This window comes from Miscanthus floridulus, chromosome 1, assembly GCF_019320115.1.
Source record: "Miscanthus floridulus cultivar M001 chromosome 1, ASM1932011v1, whole genome shotgun sequence".
Taxonomy (NCBI): Eukaryota; Viridiplantae; Streptophyta; class Magnoliopsida; order Poales; family Poaceae; genus Miscanthus; species Miscanthus floridulus.
Window position 1 is genome coordinate 116,159,530 of NC_089580.1, and position 18,140 is coordinate 116,177,669.

Sequence of the window (18,140 nt, forward strand, 5' to 3'; positions counted from 1 at the left end):
CCCTTTGTCATCTTCTTCTTAAAGCCAAGGCCACACTTGTCACCATAGTTTTTTTGAGTCTTCAACATGTGCTCAAATGTGACTTTTGAGTTGTAGCACCTCTCTAACTTGTTGCTCAATTTCTTCACTTCATTTTTGAGCTCATTGTTCTCCTTCAAAAAGTTAGTCTCACAAGACATAGAAGTAGGACAAGCATCTATTTGTGAAGAACATGGCATAATAAATCGTCACAAGAGGTGGACACATGCTTCTTGCCTACATCACAAGGGTTAGCAACAATATGTGATTGATCAATTGACCCATGTGATGAGCTCTCACTAGTTTTAGTTTTTCCATTAGAAATCTCCATAGTGAGAAAAGCATGGTCTTGTACCAAGTTATCATGAGCAACACTAAGTTCCTCATGAGCCAATTTTAGCTCCTCATGTGAACAAGTAGTAACATAAAGTAGATGCTTTTATTGTTCACATGTGTTCTTTAGAAAAGAGTTATCATTTTTCAATTTCTTGGTTTTAGCCATCTCTTTTTCTAAAACTTTGATCATGCAACCATATCTATCTAGAAGCTCTTCATATGAATCAAGATCAATCACATTTGCATTAGATACCTTAGTGTCACCTTGTGACATGAAGCAATGTGATGTAGTTGGAGAGCATGAAGAAACATCACTCTCATACCCCGAGCATGATCCATCATTGTCACCATCAAGTGTGCATGGAGTAGAATCATCATTGGCATCACTTGTGGCATCATCATCAATCTTGTCAAGTGATCTTGTGATATGATCATTATCATCATCACTTGACCATGAGGTGGAGCAATCTTTCTCAATCACCACATTATGATCATGCTCGACACACTCATGCGCCTCCTTCTTGGGCTCATCATCATCATCGGAGACCGTCCCATACTTTTCATTGAGATAACTCTAAATCTCATGGGCGGTCTTCATGTCAATGATCTCTCCAAAGATGTTATCATATTAGGATCTATACATGATGTTAGTAGCTTGGATGTCGAGATCTAGGCATTTCTCTTGTGCTTGAGTTAGATTATCTTCATCCAACATATGAGAAAAGCCTACATCTACCATCTACCACATTTGAGGGCAAATAAACTTAAAATTGCATATCATCCAATTTTTCCATCGTGTAAAGTGTGTGCCATCAAAAATGTGTGGACAATCAACATCTAGCCCATAAGCCGCCATCCTCTCGGGTCGGTGAAGACCACAAATGAGAGACCGGGCTCTGATACCACTTGTAGGGTCGAGATGGCGAACTAGAGGAGGGGGGGTGAATAGTCATTTCTAAAATTAATTGCGTCGGCTAACCGAAATAAGTGCGGAATTAAGACTATCGGTCTAGCCAAGACTACACCCCTCTATCTATGTTCTCTAGCACCTTCCAAAGATACTAATTAAGCAACAAAGGTGCCGAGCTAACTAGAGCTCACCTAACCAAATCTAGGAGCAAGGTCACACAAATCCATGCCACTAGTATTTCAAGCAATGAGGGAGCTCCTACACATGCTAGTAAGCAAAAGCACAAAGCCAACTAAGCTTACTAGCAATGCTCAATAACAAAGCAACCAATGCCAAATTAGAGAGCGCAAATACTTAGCTACACAAACTAAGCAAAGTGACTAACAAGGTTACACAAACCAAATTAGCCACGCAAGGGAGCTACTCCAATGCTACACAAGCAAGAAGGTAACTAGTGAGCTACACAAGCCAACTAATTACAAGAGCAACTACACAAGCACAATGTATATAAAAGTAATCACAAGCTTGTGTAAGGGGATTGCAAACCAATGGGAAGAACTAGGTTGACACGGTGATTTTCTCCCGAGGTTCACATGCTTGCCAACACGCTACGTCCCCATTGTGTCGACCGCTCACTTGGTGGTTCGGCGGCTAATTGGCATCACTCGCCAAGCCCGCACGTCGGGCACCGCAAGAACCTACCCTGAAGTGAGGGTAGGTCAATGACACGCTCAACTAGGGTTGCTCTTTGCGGCTCCCGCGAGGCGAGCACAATGCCCCTCACAAAGCTCTTCTCCGGAGCACCGCACAAGCTTCTTGCAGGCTTTGATGGAGACCACCACCAAGCCGTCTAGGAGGTGGCAACCTCCAAGAGTAACAAGCACCACCAGCTTGCAACTCGATCACCTAGTGCCACTCGATGCAATCTCACAATGCAACGCACTAGAATCATACTCACTCGCAATCGATTCGCACTCTTGCAAGCACAAGTGAGTTAGAGGGCATCCAAGCACTCCTACACAAGCCACATAGGCATGAGGGTGCTAAGCGACCAGCCCAAGGCCGGCCACACACTCCTTTTATAGCCCCAAGGGCTAAACTAGCCGTTACCCCTTCACTGGGCAAAGTGCGTACTGATCGGACGCGTAGGTCATAACGACCGGACGCTGAAACCCAGCGTCCGGTCACTTACAGAGAGGTTCCAGTGACGTTTTTCAGCGACCGGACGCGTCCGGTCATCACTGACCGGACTCTCCCAGCATCTGGTCATTTCTGGACATGCTAAAAACACTGACCGGACGCTGGGACCGGACGCGCAGGTGCTGACCGGACGCTAGAACCCAGCGTCCGGTCGTTTTTCGCACCAGCGTCCGGTCACAGACCTTTCAGCGTTAAAACGGCTATAACTCTTAGCTCCGAACTCTGATTTCGATGATCTTGGACATTTTGGAAAGCTTACTCAAAGGGCTACACATCCCACATGAATACTTGATCCAAATCACAATAGATCAAAGCAGTATTCCAATCCAAGGACCATCCTATAGTTCGGAGTACACCAAAAAACCTTTTTCTCTTCTCTAAGTTGATTTACAACAACTCTAACTTCTTCTCCTTTGCAAATATGCCAACACCACCAAGTGTGCACCACCATGTGTATGTGTGTTAGCATTTTCACAATCATTTTCCAAAGAATTAGCCACTCAACTTGCCATGCCACTCAATCCTAGCGACGATGCAAAGTTTGATCACTCGAGTGGCACTAGATGACCGATATGCAAACAAGTTTGCCCCTCTTGATAGTACGGCCATCTATCCTAAACCCGGTCATCAACTTCTCTACACACCTATGACCGGTGAAATGAAATGCCCTAGGTTATACCTTTGCCTTGCGCATTCCATTCCATCTCCTCCAATATCTATGCAACACATGCACCAACATGATCAACAATGATATGATCCACTTCATATCATCAGGTGATCATATTGGTTCATCGATCTTGACTTCACTTGCTTTTCACCGTTGCCTTCGTCCATCGGCGCCAAGTCTTGCTCAAGCTTCACCGCCACGCGGTCCATCGCTCCAAAGCCTCCGACTTGCCCTTCACGCTTGCAACCGGTCCATCAAGCCAAGTCTTGTCTTGATCTTCTCCACCTTGATCACATGACTCAATGTCATGTCTCATGTGCAATAAGCTCCTTGATCATCACATGTGTGAGCTTTGCAACATCTCCAAACCATTTTCACCTTCACGGCATATGTTGCTCACACACATGTACTTGTGGACTAATCCCCTGTGTATCTCACATAAACACAATTAGTCCACCTAGGGTTGTCACTCAATTACCAAAACCACACAAGGACCTTTCCGATGTATAATCCCTTCATCGTTTATAACGCGCGGAATCATTTTCAGATTTCAAAACACGTAATTGTCAACTGATAATTAGCCTTGCAAAATGTAATTTTTTGTCGCACAAAAGTGATACCATTGGGTTCATAATTGAAAGAAGTATCTTATTTTTTTTATAATGATATGGCTCGGGCTTCCGTCCCGTGACTTCCCATCCAGACGTACCTCATCGACATCCACTCGTCCGCCTCACTCGTGTGATTTTCCGCCCAGACCTTATGGCTTATCCTCATCCATTCGTCCTCGTCGCTTGCGATGCTCTGTGCTGTGCGCCCCCGCTCGCGGTCGCAAGATAGATTCTGCCCACGCTGCGTGCCGGTGCCGCCCCCGCCCAAGCCGCGCGCCCCCCGCCCGTACTCGCACCTCCCGTGGTGGCCATTGCCGAGATCCATGCCGCCAACGAGCTCCGCACCGGCAACGTCCACGCACTCCGTGGCATCGAGCTCCGCTCCGGTGTTGAGCTCCACAGCGATGAGCTCCATTTGTCCAAGCAGCAAGATGACATTACGCTTGCACTAAAAGGGCATGTTGCAAGCTCATGTTTCAAGTGTTTCATATGTCTTAGAGGTATGTTGCAAGGGTTTCGTATGGATGTTGCAAAAATAAATCGAGATGTTGCATATGTTGCTATGGTTATACACGTATGTTGTAAATGTCTGTTCCGAATGTTTCATCTGTTATATTGCAAGTGTGTTTATCTGGATGTTGCATATGTATTATACATATGTTGCAAGCGTTTTATCTAGATGTTGCGTATGTGTTGCAATTGTTTTTCAAGTGTTTTTCAGGTGTTTTTGTAAGTGTTTCAAACGCATGTTTTAAATATTTCATCTGTCTTCAAACGTATGTTGCAAGTGTTGTACTGGATGTTTTAAAATTAGATCGGGTGTTACATCTCTCTCCTCGCTTTTCTGCTGCCTCGTCTTGGTGTCTCCTCATCACCTTCTGCTGCCTTGCATATCTATCCTTCTTGTACTGCGGAGGGGGCGCAGCGAGGGCCGACAAAGAGGGTGAGCCGGGGGCCGGTGGATGGGATACGCCGGAGTATTGTGGCACGGACGCGAGCGCACACTCTCCCCTTTCGTTACGCAGGCAGGTAGCGCTTCAGTCCCCTTTAGTTTTCTATTTTACGCAGGATGCTAAGATGGTCTTGTTTGTGGGCCACGACGCCAGCCCTTGTTAGGTTGGCTGGGGACTGGGAGATGCATCCTGGACGCGCTGCAGGCACCAGACGTTCGGGCGCTGCTGTTCTCGTATTTTTTTATGATTTCTAACCTGAAGAATTTAGTACAAGATAAATTATAGGTCAAATCGTGTCTTAAATTTGGATACGGAGCGCTCCTCCCATCCAACAATTGAAGACATGCTGTTTTGGAATGTAAAAATCATGAAAATATATTTGGACCATTGTTGGTTTCTTTTCCATCGTATTGTTTAGAGTCAGATGCATGAATAGTCTCTAAACTTATCAATACGTGCTACTTGGGTCCATAAACTTAGAAAACATATTTCTAGATCCCTAAACCTGTAATGGTGCATCAAAGTGGTCGATATGATCTACAAATGGAACTGTGATGCACCATTTTACACGTTTCGGAATGTGCGCTGCACCACTTAACAAGTTTAGGGATCTAAAATTACATTTTTAAAGTTCATGGACGACCTAATTGGCATCCCTTGACAAGTTCATGGACTGCTGATGTATTTAACTCTATTATTTATAGCTACAAAATAGCTATCATGTTACAATATTGTGATTACGTACTGATCTATTGACAATGAGTATGCATATATTTAAGTAATTGTAGTTCTGAAAGTAAAATTCTCCCTCCGTTCTAAATCGTAACTTTTCTACAAGCATAATAAAAGTTATTATGTTCTAGGAAAGCCACAACGATGTACAATATAGAAAGGAGGGAGTACATCTTATATCAATCGACAGAGGAAGGACTATTTAATATAGCTATGAAAAATGAGCATGGCCAAAAATTTACTACGTTAAAGGTTTTTCAAGAGGCACAAACTGACTTGGCCCTTTTGGAATAGAAAATAATTACTATTATTTATCTTTACACGAAAGCAATATAAATACAATTCAATTTAAATAATAAGCAAATACTTTTGTTATATATTTCGATTTTTTGATTGACATACTAGTCCCTCCATCCTAAGTCTCCATCTCACATTTCGAGCAGTTAACCAATTTCAACTTTGACTAGGTTCAATGAAAATAGTATCAACATTTGTATCTCCAAGAAATGTATTTAATTTAACTGTGAAAATATATGACGTGATTAATCTAATGATGCTTATCTGGTATCATAAATATTAGTTCTTTTTGGTATATATTTTGTCAAAGCTGAGATTGTTTGAAACATGAGGCGGAGACTTATTATTTTGAGAACGAGGGAGTATCTGAAAAAAAAAATGATGCAAAAAATGTCCTGAACACTTTGCATATATTTTGTGATCACCAAGGTTGCTTTGCGTTGCTTTGGGATCGGCAACCACAGGGAGTAATCATGTGCGTGCAACTGTGCATGAGGATGCAAAAGGAGAGGAGGCCTGAGCTCCATGCACTTGATAAAGTGAAAAGCAGCAAATTCAGTGGTCCACACCACGATAGAAGGGGAGCATCACATCAATTTCAATTGCATCCGATCCTCGATCTCCTACTACCATCGCTGGAGGTCATAATGCTCTTCTCTCCTGCCTCTCATATCAGCTAACACTCCTCTGTTTCTGAGGCGTCATTGATTAAGTACAGTCGTAATGACTCCAATGAACATTGTAGTGGTAGCAGATCTAGAGTTCCAAATACAACTTGTAGCAAATCGAACTATCATCTCACAGAAAATGAAATTTAACTTCTTAACTACATTTGGTCTTCTGTCAACAACATAAAAATTCTTAATTTTTCTCGATGTGTCGGTATCATTCGATGTCCTTTTGCATGAGGATGCAAAAGGAGAGGTCTGATGTGTCTACATACGTGCATGCATGGTGGAGTATTATGGAGGCCACTTTATATATGAAGATGCCATAGGTAATAGCTAGGACGAGACACTTGCCACGTCCTAAATAGCGCTATAAAATACCTGCAGCTAGAGGGTTTGTGTCTTGTTGAGTGCTCGATGTCATATTCGCGCTTTGGCGCGCGCCGCACGTGTAATCATAATTATCACTGCAAGCAGTAGGGTTGGCCAATCCAATTTTCAATGTTGGGTGGCAAACTTTGTGATGATTTAGATGTCGAGGCTGATGATGATGATGTGGAAGAAGCACGCATATAGTTATCATGCTGTGAGTATCTTTTTAGAGAAAATAGAAAAAAAAGATTCAGACCCTGCAGAAGCACACATGTAACTTTTTAGCAAATGCAAACACTTACTGAATAAACAGTGCATGGTCATCTTTATGATGTGCATGTACATGGTTGCTACAATAATTTGCACCCTTAAACAAAATCCAAAGGGTAGGGAGATCTGACAGTGAGTGCTCTACTGTGTAAAAATCTCATTGCAAGTCAAGTGAAACATAAAGCCCTACAATATTCATATCACAGAGGCAGATCTTGTAGGTGTGCCAGGGTGCACCAAAACCCACAAGAGGTTCATAATTAGACATGCGTGTGCCTAGAATCAATAAGTTGTTATTATAGGAGTATTAAAGCAGAGATAAAGAACCACGGCCCATGACAATGGCAAAAAAGATCCATTTTTCTCCATACCTAAAGGGTGTGTTTGGCATGGTTCCATTCTTTATAGAAATGTGTTAGATCCATAGTTATTTGTTCAGAAATGTTTCTCTGATGAATCAGAACCACTTTATGTAACCGTTTGACTAGCTTGTTGGATTTCTTGGAACTAGAACTAAAATCAGGAGAAACTAGCTTTTGGGTGTTTGTCTGGACTAGTAAAAAAACGAGAATCACTTCCAAATGATTATCCTGAGACAATTTTCTTTTTGTGGCAGTTGGCAACGATTTTACTGATTCTATTGAGAATGTACCAAGTTAAAGTATGATAATTTTTCCCCATCAATATATCTCTACCCCGTTTGTACGTCTCTCACTCCTACCATTCTCATCACGGATGGCAAAACATAGACTCAAAGTAGTAGAGCCAGACCCATCTATACCTAATATTAAGTACAGTAATTTCTTTGGTTTGTCACTCTACTACTGTCTCTATCATTGGTTCGTTCATCTCTTGCCTCCACACACTACGTAGAAAACGTTTTTTAGGGGCGGTTGGTAAGCCTCTATAGGGGCGGTTTTGCCAGCCGCCCCTATGAAAGGGTGGCTACAAATCGCTGATTTGTAGGGGCGGTTCCCAGACCGCCCCTACAAATTGATTTGTAGGGGCGGTTTCCCCTACAAATCGAATTGTAGGGGCGGTTGGTACTGTAGCTGCCCCTACAAATCGATTTATAGGGGCGGTCTGGGAACACCAGCCGCCCCTACAATTCGATTTGTAGGGGCGGCTACAGTACCAACCGCCCCTACAAATCATTTTTCCGCCAAAAAAAATTTTAAATTTACAATTCAAATTGAACCATGTGAAACTTCATCACAGTAAAGATGATTAAATGAGGCAAATGTATTAGACTCTGTACAAACTGTTTACAAGGCATCAAGGAACCTAAAATAATGAAGACAGTCCCAGATAACATTGTTTGCGTTAGGCTCTGTACAAACTGTTTACAAGCATGCTAAACCAGGTTTGTACTCACTTTATCTTGGATGAATGGATTTGCTGAGTTCCTTAAGAGATAGTTGATAATAGCAGCCTTCTTTGAAAGAATTGCTTTGTGAATCGCTGGCAAGCCATCCTAAGGAAACCAGCAAAAGGTCCAATAAAAAATAATGATCTAAAAAACAAAGAAGCCATATAGCTATTTTATAGTCAGGCAGTGGCAATTACCTTATCAAGCGCATTTATGTCCACATTATGTTTTAAAAGACTGTCCAATAGATAGAAATCTCCAGATGCAGCAAGGGTGTGAAGCGGAAGCCATTTACTCTGCAAGGAATAGATACTCGCATTACACTGGAAACTAAACTTGAAATAACAAAGATCATCATAGACAAGTGAAGATACTCGCATTACACCAAAATATAGAGAAAATACTTTACATCTTAATGAGTTGATCAGCAAGATAAACTATCACTTTGAAGAGAATCACGATATTCGTGTGAACTATCTGTAAGTCTTGTGCACATGATGTATCTAAATCCATTCATGGATCAAAGATCTGCATCCTCATAGGAAAGAGTATGGAAAGGAAGAGAGAGGATAATGTGAATTGGGGCATGGAAAATGCTAGAGGGAAGGGAAAAGGCATGGATTCGAATATATACTGTACATATCAAAGATCTGTTGTGGATTTGGCTGATGCAACCTACATCCTTCACCATGGCCAAGATCGGAGGAGCGAAACTAGGAGATCACGTACCAATGGTGGCGGCCGAGCCAAGTGAAGTTGGCACTACACAAATGGAATGATTTTTCAGTTAAGAGAAGGCTAGCAGCAAATGATATATGCCTGTCAAATTACCTAAATTTACAACAATAATGTTTGCCTTATGGGACTAACTAGAAAAATAATCAGGCACGCCCCACGCTAATAATTCAGCCAACATTATGTGATATGAATCTACTCAAGAATGTCAACTCAGGAAAAGAAATGTTTCTGCAGCAAAGCAAGAGCTAGCTGACATGTATGTCATATTTTACCTGCAACACAAGATCTGTATGTTGTTGTTCCCTTCACTGTTAGGTATATATGCATCAAGTAAAGCAAATAAGAAAACAAAGACATGGAAATATTAGACTGATCCTTGTGATGCCATTTGGTTTGATCCAAAGCCAACCAAACCAAGCAACAAGTTATATGAGCAATTATAGGATAAACTGAATGAAGCGAGCTAGTTCAATGCATTTGTTGGGCACTAGCTCGTTCAATCAGCACAATCTATCAACAATGGACATGGAAAAAACTCGTTCAGTGAGTTCACTAAAACTGGAGTTTAACTACTGCAAAGTGTTGTATTCACATTTCAGAAGGCACCATATGCAAAGTTGCAGACAGAACTTTTCAAAGGCTCTCCTAGGTTCAAAGTTCAACCACCACAATACAGCAATGCCCAGTCTATATGTCTCACTTGTACCATTGCATGACTATTTTTACAAGAAATCAATCCGCTTGACAAAGTATGCTAGCTTACATTGTGAAACTTGAATAACAGCAAATAGCCAATAAACATGTTAGCAAAACACAGTGAAAAACTAGTTTGCTTGTGCTTCCAGACAAAGAAATGAGCGCTATGCACATCATAACACTTCCTGAGGTTACAACCCATATGTTTATTATTAACAGGTTTTCCAGCATCATTTTGTAGCTGATCATTTACATGTATATAACAAGCAGAATGGAAAATATGTACTGGAGACATACAAGATAGAAGTGCCAGACCATGACAGCAAATAATCAATAAACATGTTAGCAAATAATCAATAAACATGTTAGCAAAACACAATGAACAACTAGTCTGCTTGTGCTGCATTCCAGACAAAAAGAAATAAGCGCTATACATATCATAACACTTCCACGAGTTACAACCCACATATATTTATATCAATAATAAATGTTGTTGGCGCAAAGCATATACAGATAAATCACTGCGTCATCAATTTGCGAAATACAAGCAAACAGATTGTTATACTATCAACCAGAACATGTCAAATAAATATCAACAATAGAAACTAATAGGATAGAAATGCAAAAATGGAATGTGTAACGTCAAGCAAAAGATCATTCAGCACTTACAGGTTGGTGTAGCAAGCTTGAGCGTGCGGAAGCAGATGTCATAGAGAGCCTCGTTATCGAGCACCATGCACTCATCTGCGTTCTCAACAAGCTGGTGAACTGAGAGCGTGGCGTTGTAGGGCTCCACGACAGTATCAGACACCTTGGGCGACGGGAAGACAGAGAATGTCAACATCATGCGGTCAGGGTACTCCTCCCTGATCTTGGAGATGAGCAGGGTGCCCATTCCTGAACCAGTACCTCCTCCCAGCGAGTGGCAGACCTGGAACCCTGCAGTATTAAGGGAGAACAATGCATCATAATGGACCAGTAAGGCTGTCAGGCGTCTAGCGCAACAACCACTGAGAGGTACGAGAATTCTACGACAAAATCCAATCAATTCGTCGAAAATGTCACAAACCGCTTAGATCTAGGCGAAATCAATCAGATCTACAGGCACAGCGCAAGTGCAATGGCTCATAAACCCTAGATCCAGAAGGGCTCGTGTCTCCATAACCCCGGAGAGGAAAGGGGCGAAAACATCAGATCCGGTGGGATAGATCAGATAGACAAGACATACCTTGGAGGCAGTCGCAGTTCTCGGCCTCCTTGGCCCAGTTGTTGTCGGTGCCGGACTGGCCGAAGACGAAGTTGTCGGGGCGGAAGATCTAGCCGAAGGGCCCCGAGCACACGGAGTCCGTGGTGCCGGGCTCGAGGTCCATGAGGACGGCGTGCGGGACGTAGCGTCCGCCGCTGGCTTCGTTGTAGTAGACGTTGATGCGCTCAAGCTGGTGGTCCGAGTTGCCGACGTACTTGCCAGTGTGGTCGATGCCGTGCTCGTCGCAGATCACCTCCTAGAACTTGGCCCCGACTGGTTCCCGCACTGCCCGCCCTGGATGTGGAGGATCTCCCTCATGGCGACGGGTCGACGGGGGCGCTGGCTAGGGTTCCGGCAAGGCGAGGTGGTGGGGTTTGGTTGGTGGGATTGGGGGAGGCCGAGCGCGGAGACGGCGGACTGGTGGAGGAGTGTGTGTGAAGAGGGGAGAGAGGGGTGGGGAGAGAAGGCTCTGTGCGGTGGAGGAAGGCTCTGTGCGGAGGGGGTACTTCGGATAAACAGCTGCAGTTCGCATAGTAGGGGCGGTTCGTGATTGAGCCGCCCCTACAAATAGAAATACTAAGGGCGACTGGTGATTGAGTCGCCCCTACAAATCCGATCCATTTGTAGGGGTGGCTCGTATCACCAGCCGCCCCTGCTGTTCTATTTATAGGGGCGGCTGGTCTCGTGGCTCTCGAACACGCCACTGTAGGGGCGGCTCCATCACCAGCCGCCCCTACAAAAAAAATTGTCCCATTGCTAAAAATCATTTTTCACGTAGTGACACTTCCGGTTTCGTGGATGCCACATGTACACCCATGACAGAAGTATGAGGCTCCGAAAAGGTAGATTATATCCAAAACAGCGTGAGTTATTATGGTTTGAAGCCACAAAACACCATTTAAGTTAGTCAATCTTTGATCAATTTCCCATGCACGATTAATGTTTTATTGCACCTAGCATTTATTATGAAAATTTGAACTTACTCGATTTAATTAAAATAAGGCTAGGCCAAGGTCAATTAAATGTTACAAAGATAGCTAGCTCATTATCCTCGGTACAATGTGACTATTCAACAAGCTACACGTACTATTGTAATGCACAGACATATTTGGTAGTGGAAAAACATAAAGTACATAGAGTGTTTGTTTTAGTTTCATCAAGAAAAGTTAGGAAAAAACGATGATAGTAAGTTTTTATGTTTAGGAATAATAAAATAAGAAAAAGTTAGCTACTCACGCTATTTGTCGCGCAAACCATCTTGCCAGTTTATTTATATAATAGAGTAAAATAATACTCCAGCATGCAACATAATGTATTTTTGTTAAAAAAAACCATTGGATTATTTACGTATAATAGAACAAACTACAAATACTCTTTCCAACCAACAAAAAAGAATCGTCTAAGGGGTCGTTTGGATCCTTGAAATTGAATTCATTCCAATAATTATAATTTAGGCATAGATTAATTTAGCTAATATAGTTGTATATGGAATATATTTATATATTTATTGTTAGGCATTCAATTGGACATACTTATATATTACATTTCTATTGTAGGGAAGTGAGTTGAAGAGTGTGCTATAAGTTAGAGAATATAATTATAGTATATTGATCTATAGAATCCATTTTCTTCTCTCACCCTATGAATTGGAGATAGGCTTATTTATGAGCTTAGGAAAGTTATGAAATGTCAAATTCTAAGTCAAATAGCCTAATCCATTATGTAGATTTCAGTTCCTCCAAAATGAAGAGATCCAAACGGCCCCTCAAGTTTTTTTGCAAGTCAAACTTTCTCAAAATTATTAGATTTATAGAAAATATAAATAAAACTTATATATCCAAATAAGTTTATTGAAAATATATTAAATATTAATCTAATGGTACTTATTATGTACATAAATATTAATAGTCACTTTTATGTGTTTGGTCAAAGTTAAAAAATACTAGATTTGTGAGGAAGTGAGAATGACGCTCTTTGTGGGAGTCGTTGCATATCAAGATGACACGAAACGTTAATGATATGGTGCAAAATCCATCCGTCATGGGGTTTTATGGTTGATACTTTTGCGGAATCCAAGGGAGTGTAATTTTATTTGCTGCGTGTCAAGATCACACGGAAGGTTAATGATACGGTGCCAAAATCTAAACGTCATGGGATTTTATGGTTCACCCATTTGCCTTTTCCACTCCAAGATAAAAAAACAACACGAAGATGCCCTCAACTTTTCCTTCGCGATTTTTTTTATTTTTAACATATTTTTTAAACTATTTTTAAAACTGACACGGTTTATTTTTTTTAAAAAAATTAACACTTTTGGACGCTCCTGTTTGCACGACGTGGCTAATTCACGCTGCTGCGCCTTGCATGGAGGTGCGACAGGGGGCAGTCAATGACTGCGGCGACTGCTGACATGGCAGGTCTGACGCGCCACCCATCACGGCGCGGCGGGCCTGCCGTGCCACGCATCACGGCGCGGGGCTACCACACCACGCATCATGGCGCGGCAGCCCCTTGTACCCGACTGTCGGTGCAGAAAGTGACCAACTAGTGAATATTTGTAGTTTTGCTATACGTTGTGATAGGAGGTGGCCTTGCACTCAATGACACAGAATTTATACTAGTTCGGGCAACGTGCCATACGTCCAGTCAGGGTCGGTCGGTGACTTTATTCCTGAGCCCAGGTGCTCGAAGTCTGCAGTGGGGTTACAAACGAGAGGGAGAAAGATGTGGTGTATAAGAGGTCCGGTCGGCTCCAGTCGGAAGGGCCGAGAGTGACAGGAACTTCGCTATGAGCTAAGTGTTCAAGCGGATGCTTGAGGTCTGAACCTGGTGGTTCTGTGGTTGTGAGCTATCGATCTACGGAACTCTGACCTACTGAAATCGGTCCCTTTGTTGGAGGAAGCGCACCCCCATTTATAAATGAAGGGGACGGCTTTACAAGTGAGAGGAAAAGGGTGCGTAGGCTACCGAGCCTTGTTGTCCACGCCTACCGAGCCTTGTTGCCCACACCGGCAGGTACCAAATAATGGTAGGCGCCTACAACACTGTTGATGTCAATGTAGAATGTCAGATGCATACGGGAGGTCGTGCTGCCTTCTTCAGGGACGGTGGACGTCGGTACCTGCAAATACTGTTTGCTACGTAGAGGCATGTGAGGAGCCTCGCTATGTTCACCCGGTACGGTAAATCCTGGCGCCCATACTGCTATCGATGCCTAGAGGCACGTGGAGGGCCTTACCGTATAAGAGTTTTAGCGGCCCCTACAATACTATAGAGGGAGATGTCGGCGCCTACAATACTGTTTGTGTCAGGTGGCTGCAGAGTACTGTTCTGTGCAAGGCATGGTCCCTAGTACAGTGGTTTTGACTTGTGAGCCTTGCCTTCCCTTTCTCCGCAAGTCTTCTGGTTCCTACCGAGTGGGCATCCCCGGTCGGATGGCTCCAGTCGGCTTTGGTTGTGCCGGTCGGAGAAGAGCGGTGAGCAGGGTCCTTACGTACCCCGGTCGAAGAGATGCGGGGTCGGGGTCGGAAGTAAGGCTCGGGGCAGGCCTTCCGATCGGAGAGACCATCCAAAGACGGCTGGAGCCCGAATCGAGCGCTCCGGTCGGATAGGTGGGCTAAAGTAGCCGACGAGCGGGCGTTCCTCTTCTTGGGCCTGGCCTTCCGGTTGGTTGCTAGACCGCCCCTTTGCCCTGTTGTTTTTAGGCTCTTGGGCCGAGCCTTGGTGCAGAAGCCAGTCCCCGAGGGACCCTGGGTTTATGAACTCGACAGGAGCCCCCGAGCCCCTAGGTGATTCAGGTAGAATCGTCTGGGGGATTTTTGTCTTGTCGACGGGTGCGCGCGAGCGCACCCGCAGGTGTAGCCCTCGAGCCCCCGGACAGTTCAGGCAGAACCGTCTAGGGGTGTTCTGTGTCATCAGGGGAAGTTTTCTGTTTTGTCGACGGGTGCATGCGAGCGCACCCACGGGTGTAGCCCCCAAGCCCTCGGGTGGTTCGGGCGGAACCGTCTGGGGGTTTTTGTTTTAGCGGGCGTGTGTGTGTGTTTTTAGTCTGAGACGGAATTTTGTCAACCAAGGTGTCATTGTGCAGCCGAGGCATTTTAGGCACGAAAATTGGATTGAAACAGAACTCACTGATCCCGGCATCGATGGGCGCCATGGATCGGGCGAGGAAGTTAGTTTGGACGCAAGAGAGCTCACTGATCCTAGCATCGGTGCGCACCGTGGTTTTGAAATGGTTAGTTCCGAGGACAGACGAGACCGAGCCCGTGGGTCCTGGTGTCGGTGCGCACCGTGGGATTGGGCGGCTCGGAGTCGTGGATCCTTGGCCTTGGCGTAGCCTGGGCAGTCGAGGTAGTTAGTTCAGTTAGTTTTCACGCGAGTTCGGAGTCACGGTCCCTGGATTTTTGGAGCGCAGTCGGAAGTGAAGCTGTTACGTGAGTTTGGAGTCACGGTCCCAAGCCGTAGCCAAATTTTGTAGATCCCGTCGACGCGAGTTCGGGGTCGCGGTCCTAGGGTTTTTTGGAGCGTAGTCGGAAGTGAAGCCGTTACACGAGTTTGGAGTCACGGTCCCAAGCCGTAGCCAGATGTCGTAGATCATGTCGACGCGAGTTTAGGGTCGCGGACCTTGGATTTTTTGGAGTGCAGACAAAGCGTAGTTAGTTAGTTAGAGATCAGACGAGGCAGTGCTTGTGGATCCTGGCGTCGGTGCACGCCGTGGGACTGGGCGAGTTGTAGTCGTGGATGTGGTGAGTTCGAGGTCGCTTCCTTAGCGTTTGTCTTGAGCCCCTGAGCCCTGTTGGGCCTTCATGAGGGTTGATGTGAGTTGTGTGCGTTACCCCATCTAGTTCCTCGCAAACCGGAGGGGCTGAGTTTCGTCGCTTGTCCCGATTGCTCGAGCTCGAAGACTAGCTCGGTGAGTTCGCTAACGGGTGTGATCGAGCGGAATCCAGGTCCGTCGTTCGTGATGGGGTCGGCATAGCCCTCTTGTGACATTCCACTACTCCTTTACCTGCAACTCGGTAGATGCCTAGGTCATTTTAGAGACCAACCCGGGTGGCCTAATGGCCTCCCCTCGATGGAGATTCTGTGGGCCTGGCGAGAGGTTCAGGATCGAACGAGAAGGTTGAGATGACCCGGTCTGCTAGACCGGGCTAGGGCCGCACGGTGCTCATCTATGGTTTTCTCCCCTGGCTCTGTTGGTTGCTCATGTCGAATGAGGCAACCGCTGCTTCGTGACATAACACGGAGCGTTCTGATGCATTTCACTGCACGTGCGATGCTTAGTTCCCGAGCCCCCAGGCGGTTTAGGGCCCGAATCGTCTGGGAGGCGTAGGCGTATGGAATGAATGCGCGTATGGATGTATGAAATGATTGTAAGGAAATAGAGGGGGTTGGTAGTGCTCACCTTGATGGCTTAAGTGACGGGGTTTGGAGAGCTTCAGTCGGAAATGTCCGACCGGGACCTACGCTCATCAATCGTGGGTGAGCCCTTGTGTGAACAGTTTTTGTATTAATGAACCTATGCTCACCTTGATGACCTGAGTGATGGGATTCTGAGAGCTTCAGTTGGAAATGTCTGACTGGGACCTTGATGACCTGAGTGACGGGGTTCGGAGAGCTTCAGTCGGAAATGTCCGACTAGGACCCGCGCTCGTCATTCATGACAGAGTCGGCATGGCTTACATGGGCGTCCCTTCGCTTCCTACCCATTGTGCTTGATGAAGCCAAGGGAGCAGAACTGAGCGGATCCCTTGCGGTCGCAATAGTATTTGTAGTAGTAGAAAATGTAAAAGTTAAGTTTGTGGGGGAGCCCCATGTAAATATTACTGTGTGTTTAATGACTACCATCGGTTTTGTTTTCTGTGATGGAATTGCGCCGTTCGGGGGAGCCTGTTCCCTTTCGTTCCTTAGTTTTCCCTTAGCATAATTTTGTTTTTTATTCTTTCTTTCTCATACCTACCCATTTGTCCCATAGGCCGTGACCTTGGGAGCTCGGGGCGTGGCCCGCAAGGCTAGGTTGCTCGTAACCATAGGGAAAGGCAGGATGCGATCGGTTGGAATGTTTTAAAGCAAAGCTACATAAAGCAAAACTAAGGAACAAACTATCCCATTGGTTGGGTAGGAAGGAATTCCACCATAGGTAAACAAAATAGGGAGGTAGTCATTAAGCATAATGATAGTAGTGTACCCTAGTGGAGCCCCCGAGCGACCCGGGCTGAAAGTGTTCGAGCTGGGGTGCTCTTACAGGAGCATGTGTTTAACTAAAAAAGGCGGTTTGACCGAATTTAGGGGAAAAACGACGTAGCTGTTCAATGTTCCAAGTGTTGGTGAGAGCATTGCCGTTGTTGTCCTCCAGTCGGTAGGTGCCCGGTCGGATTACTTCGATCACCGTATAGGGCCCTTCCCATGGTGGAGAGAGCTTGTGTTTTTCCTTTGTTGATTGGGTCCTCTGGAGTATGAGATCACTGACTTCGAGTATCCTTCCCCTGATCTTCCTTTCATGGTACATGTGGAGGGTTTGTTGGTAGCGAGTGGAGCGGATGACGGTCATTTCATGGGCCTCTTCGAGTAGGTCGTCCGTGTCTTGTTGAGCCTCCGCGGCTCAGTCGCGGTCGAAAGCCTTCACTCTTGGTGCGCCGTGGTCGAGGTCGGAGGGCAACACTGCCTCAGCTCTGTAGGCCAAGAAGAAGGGTGTGAATCCCATAGATCGGTTTGGGGTCGTTCTTAGGCTCCAGAGGATCGCTGGAACCTCTGCTACCCATCGCCCAGCGTACTTATTGAGTTTGTTGAAGATGCGTGACTTAAGTCCTTAGAGGACCATGCCATTGGCACGTTCGACCTGACTGTTAGTTCATGGATGTCCGACCAAAGCCTAGTCGATCCTGATACCATATCCATCGCTGAAGTCTAGAAACTTTTTTTCCAGTGAAGTTAGTCTCGTGGTCAATGATGATACAGTTAGGAACACCGAATCGGTATATGATATTGAGGAAGAATTTGACTGCCTCCTCCGACCGGATGTTGGTGATGGGTTTGGCCTCTATCCACTTGGTGAATT

The 18,140-nt window shown here is 45.0% G+C and overlaps 1 pseudogene; it reads right to left on the reverse strand.

Annotated features, from left to right (window-relative positions):
* Positions 1-10,465: 10,465 nt before the first annotated feature.
* On the reverse strand, positions 10,466-11,401 carry LOC136491505 (tubulin beta chain-like; annotated as a pseudogene).
* Positions 11,402-18,140: the final 6,739 nt, after the last annotated feature.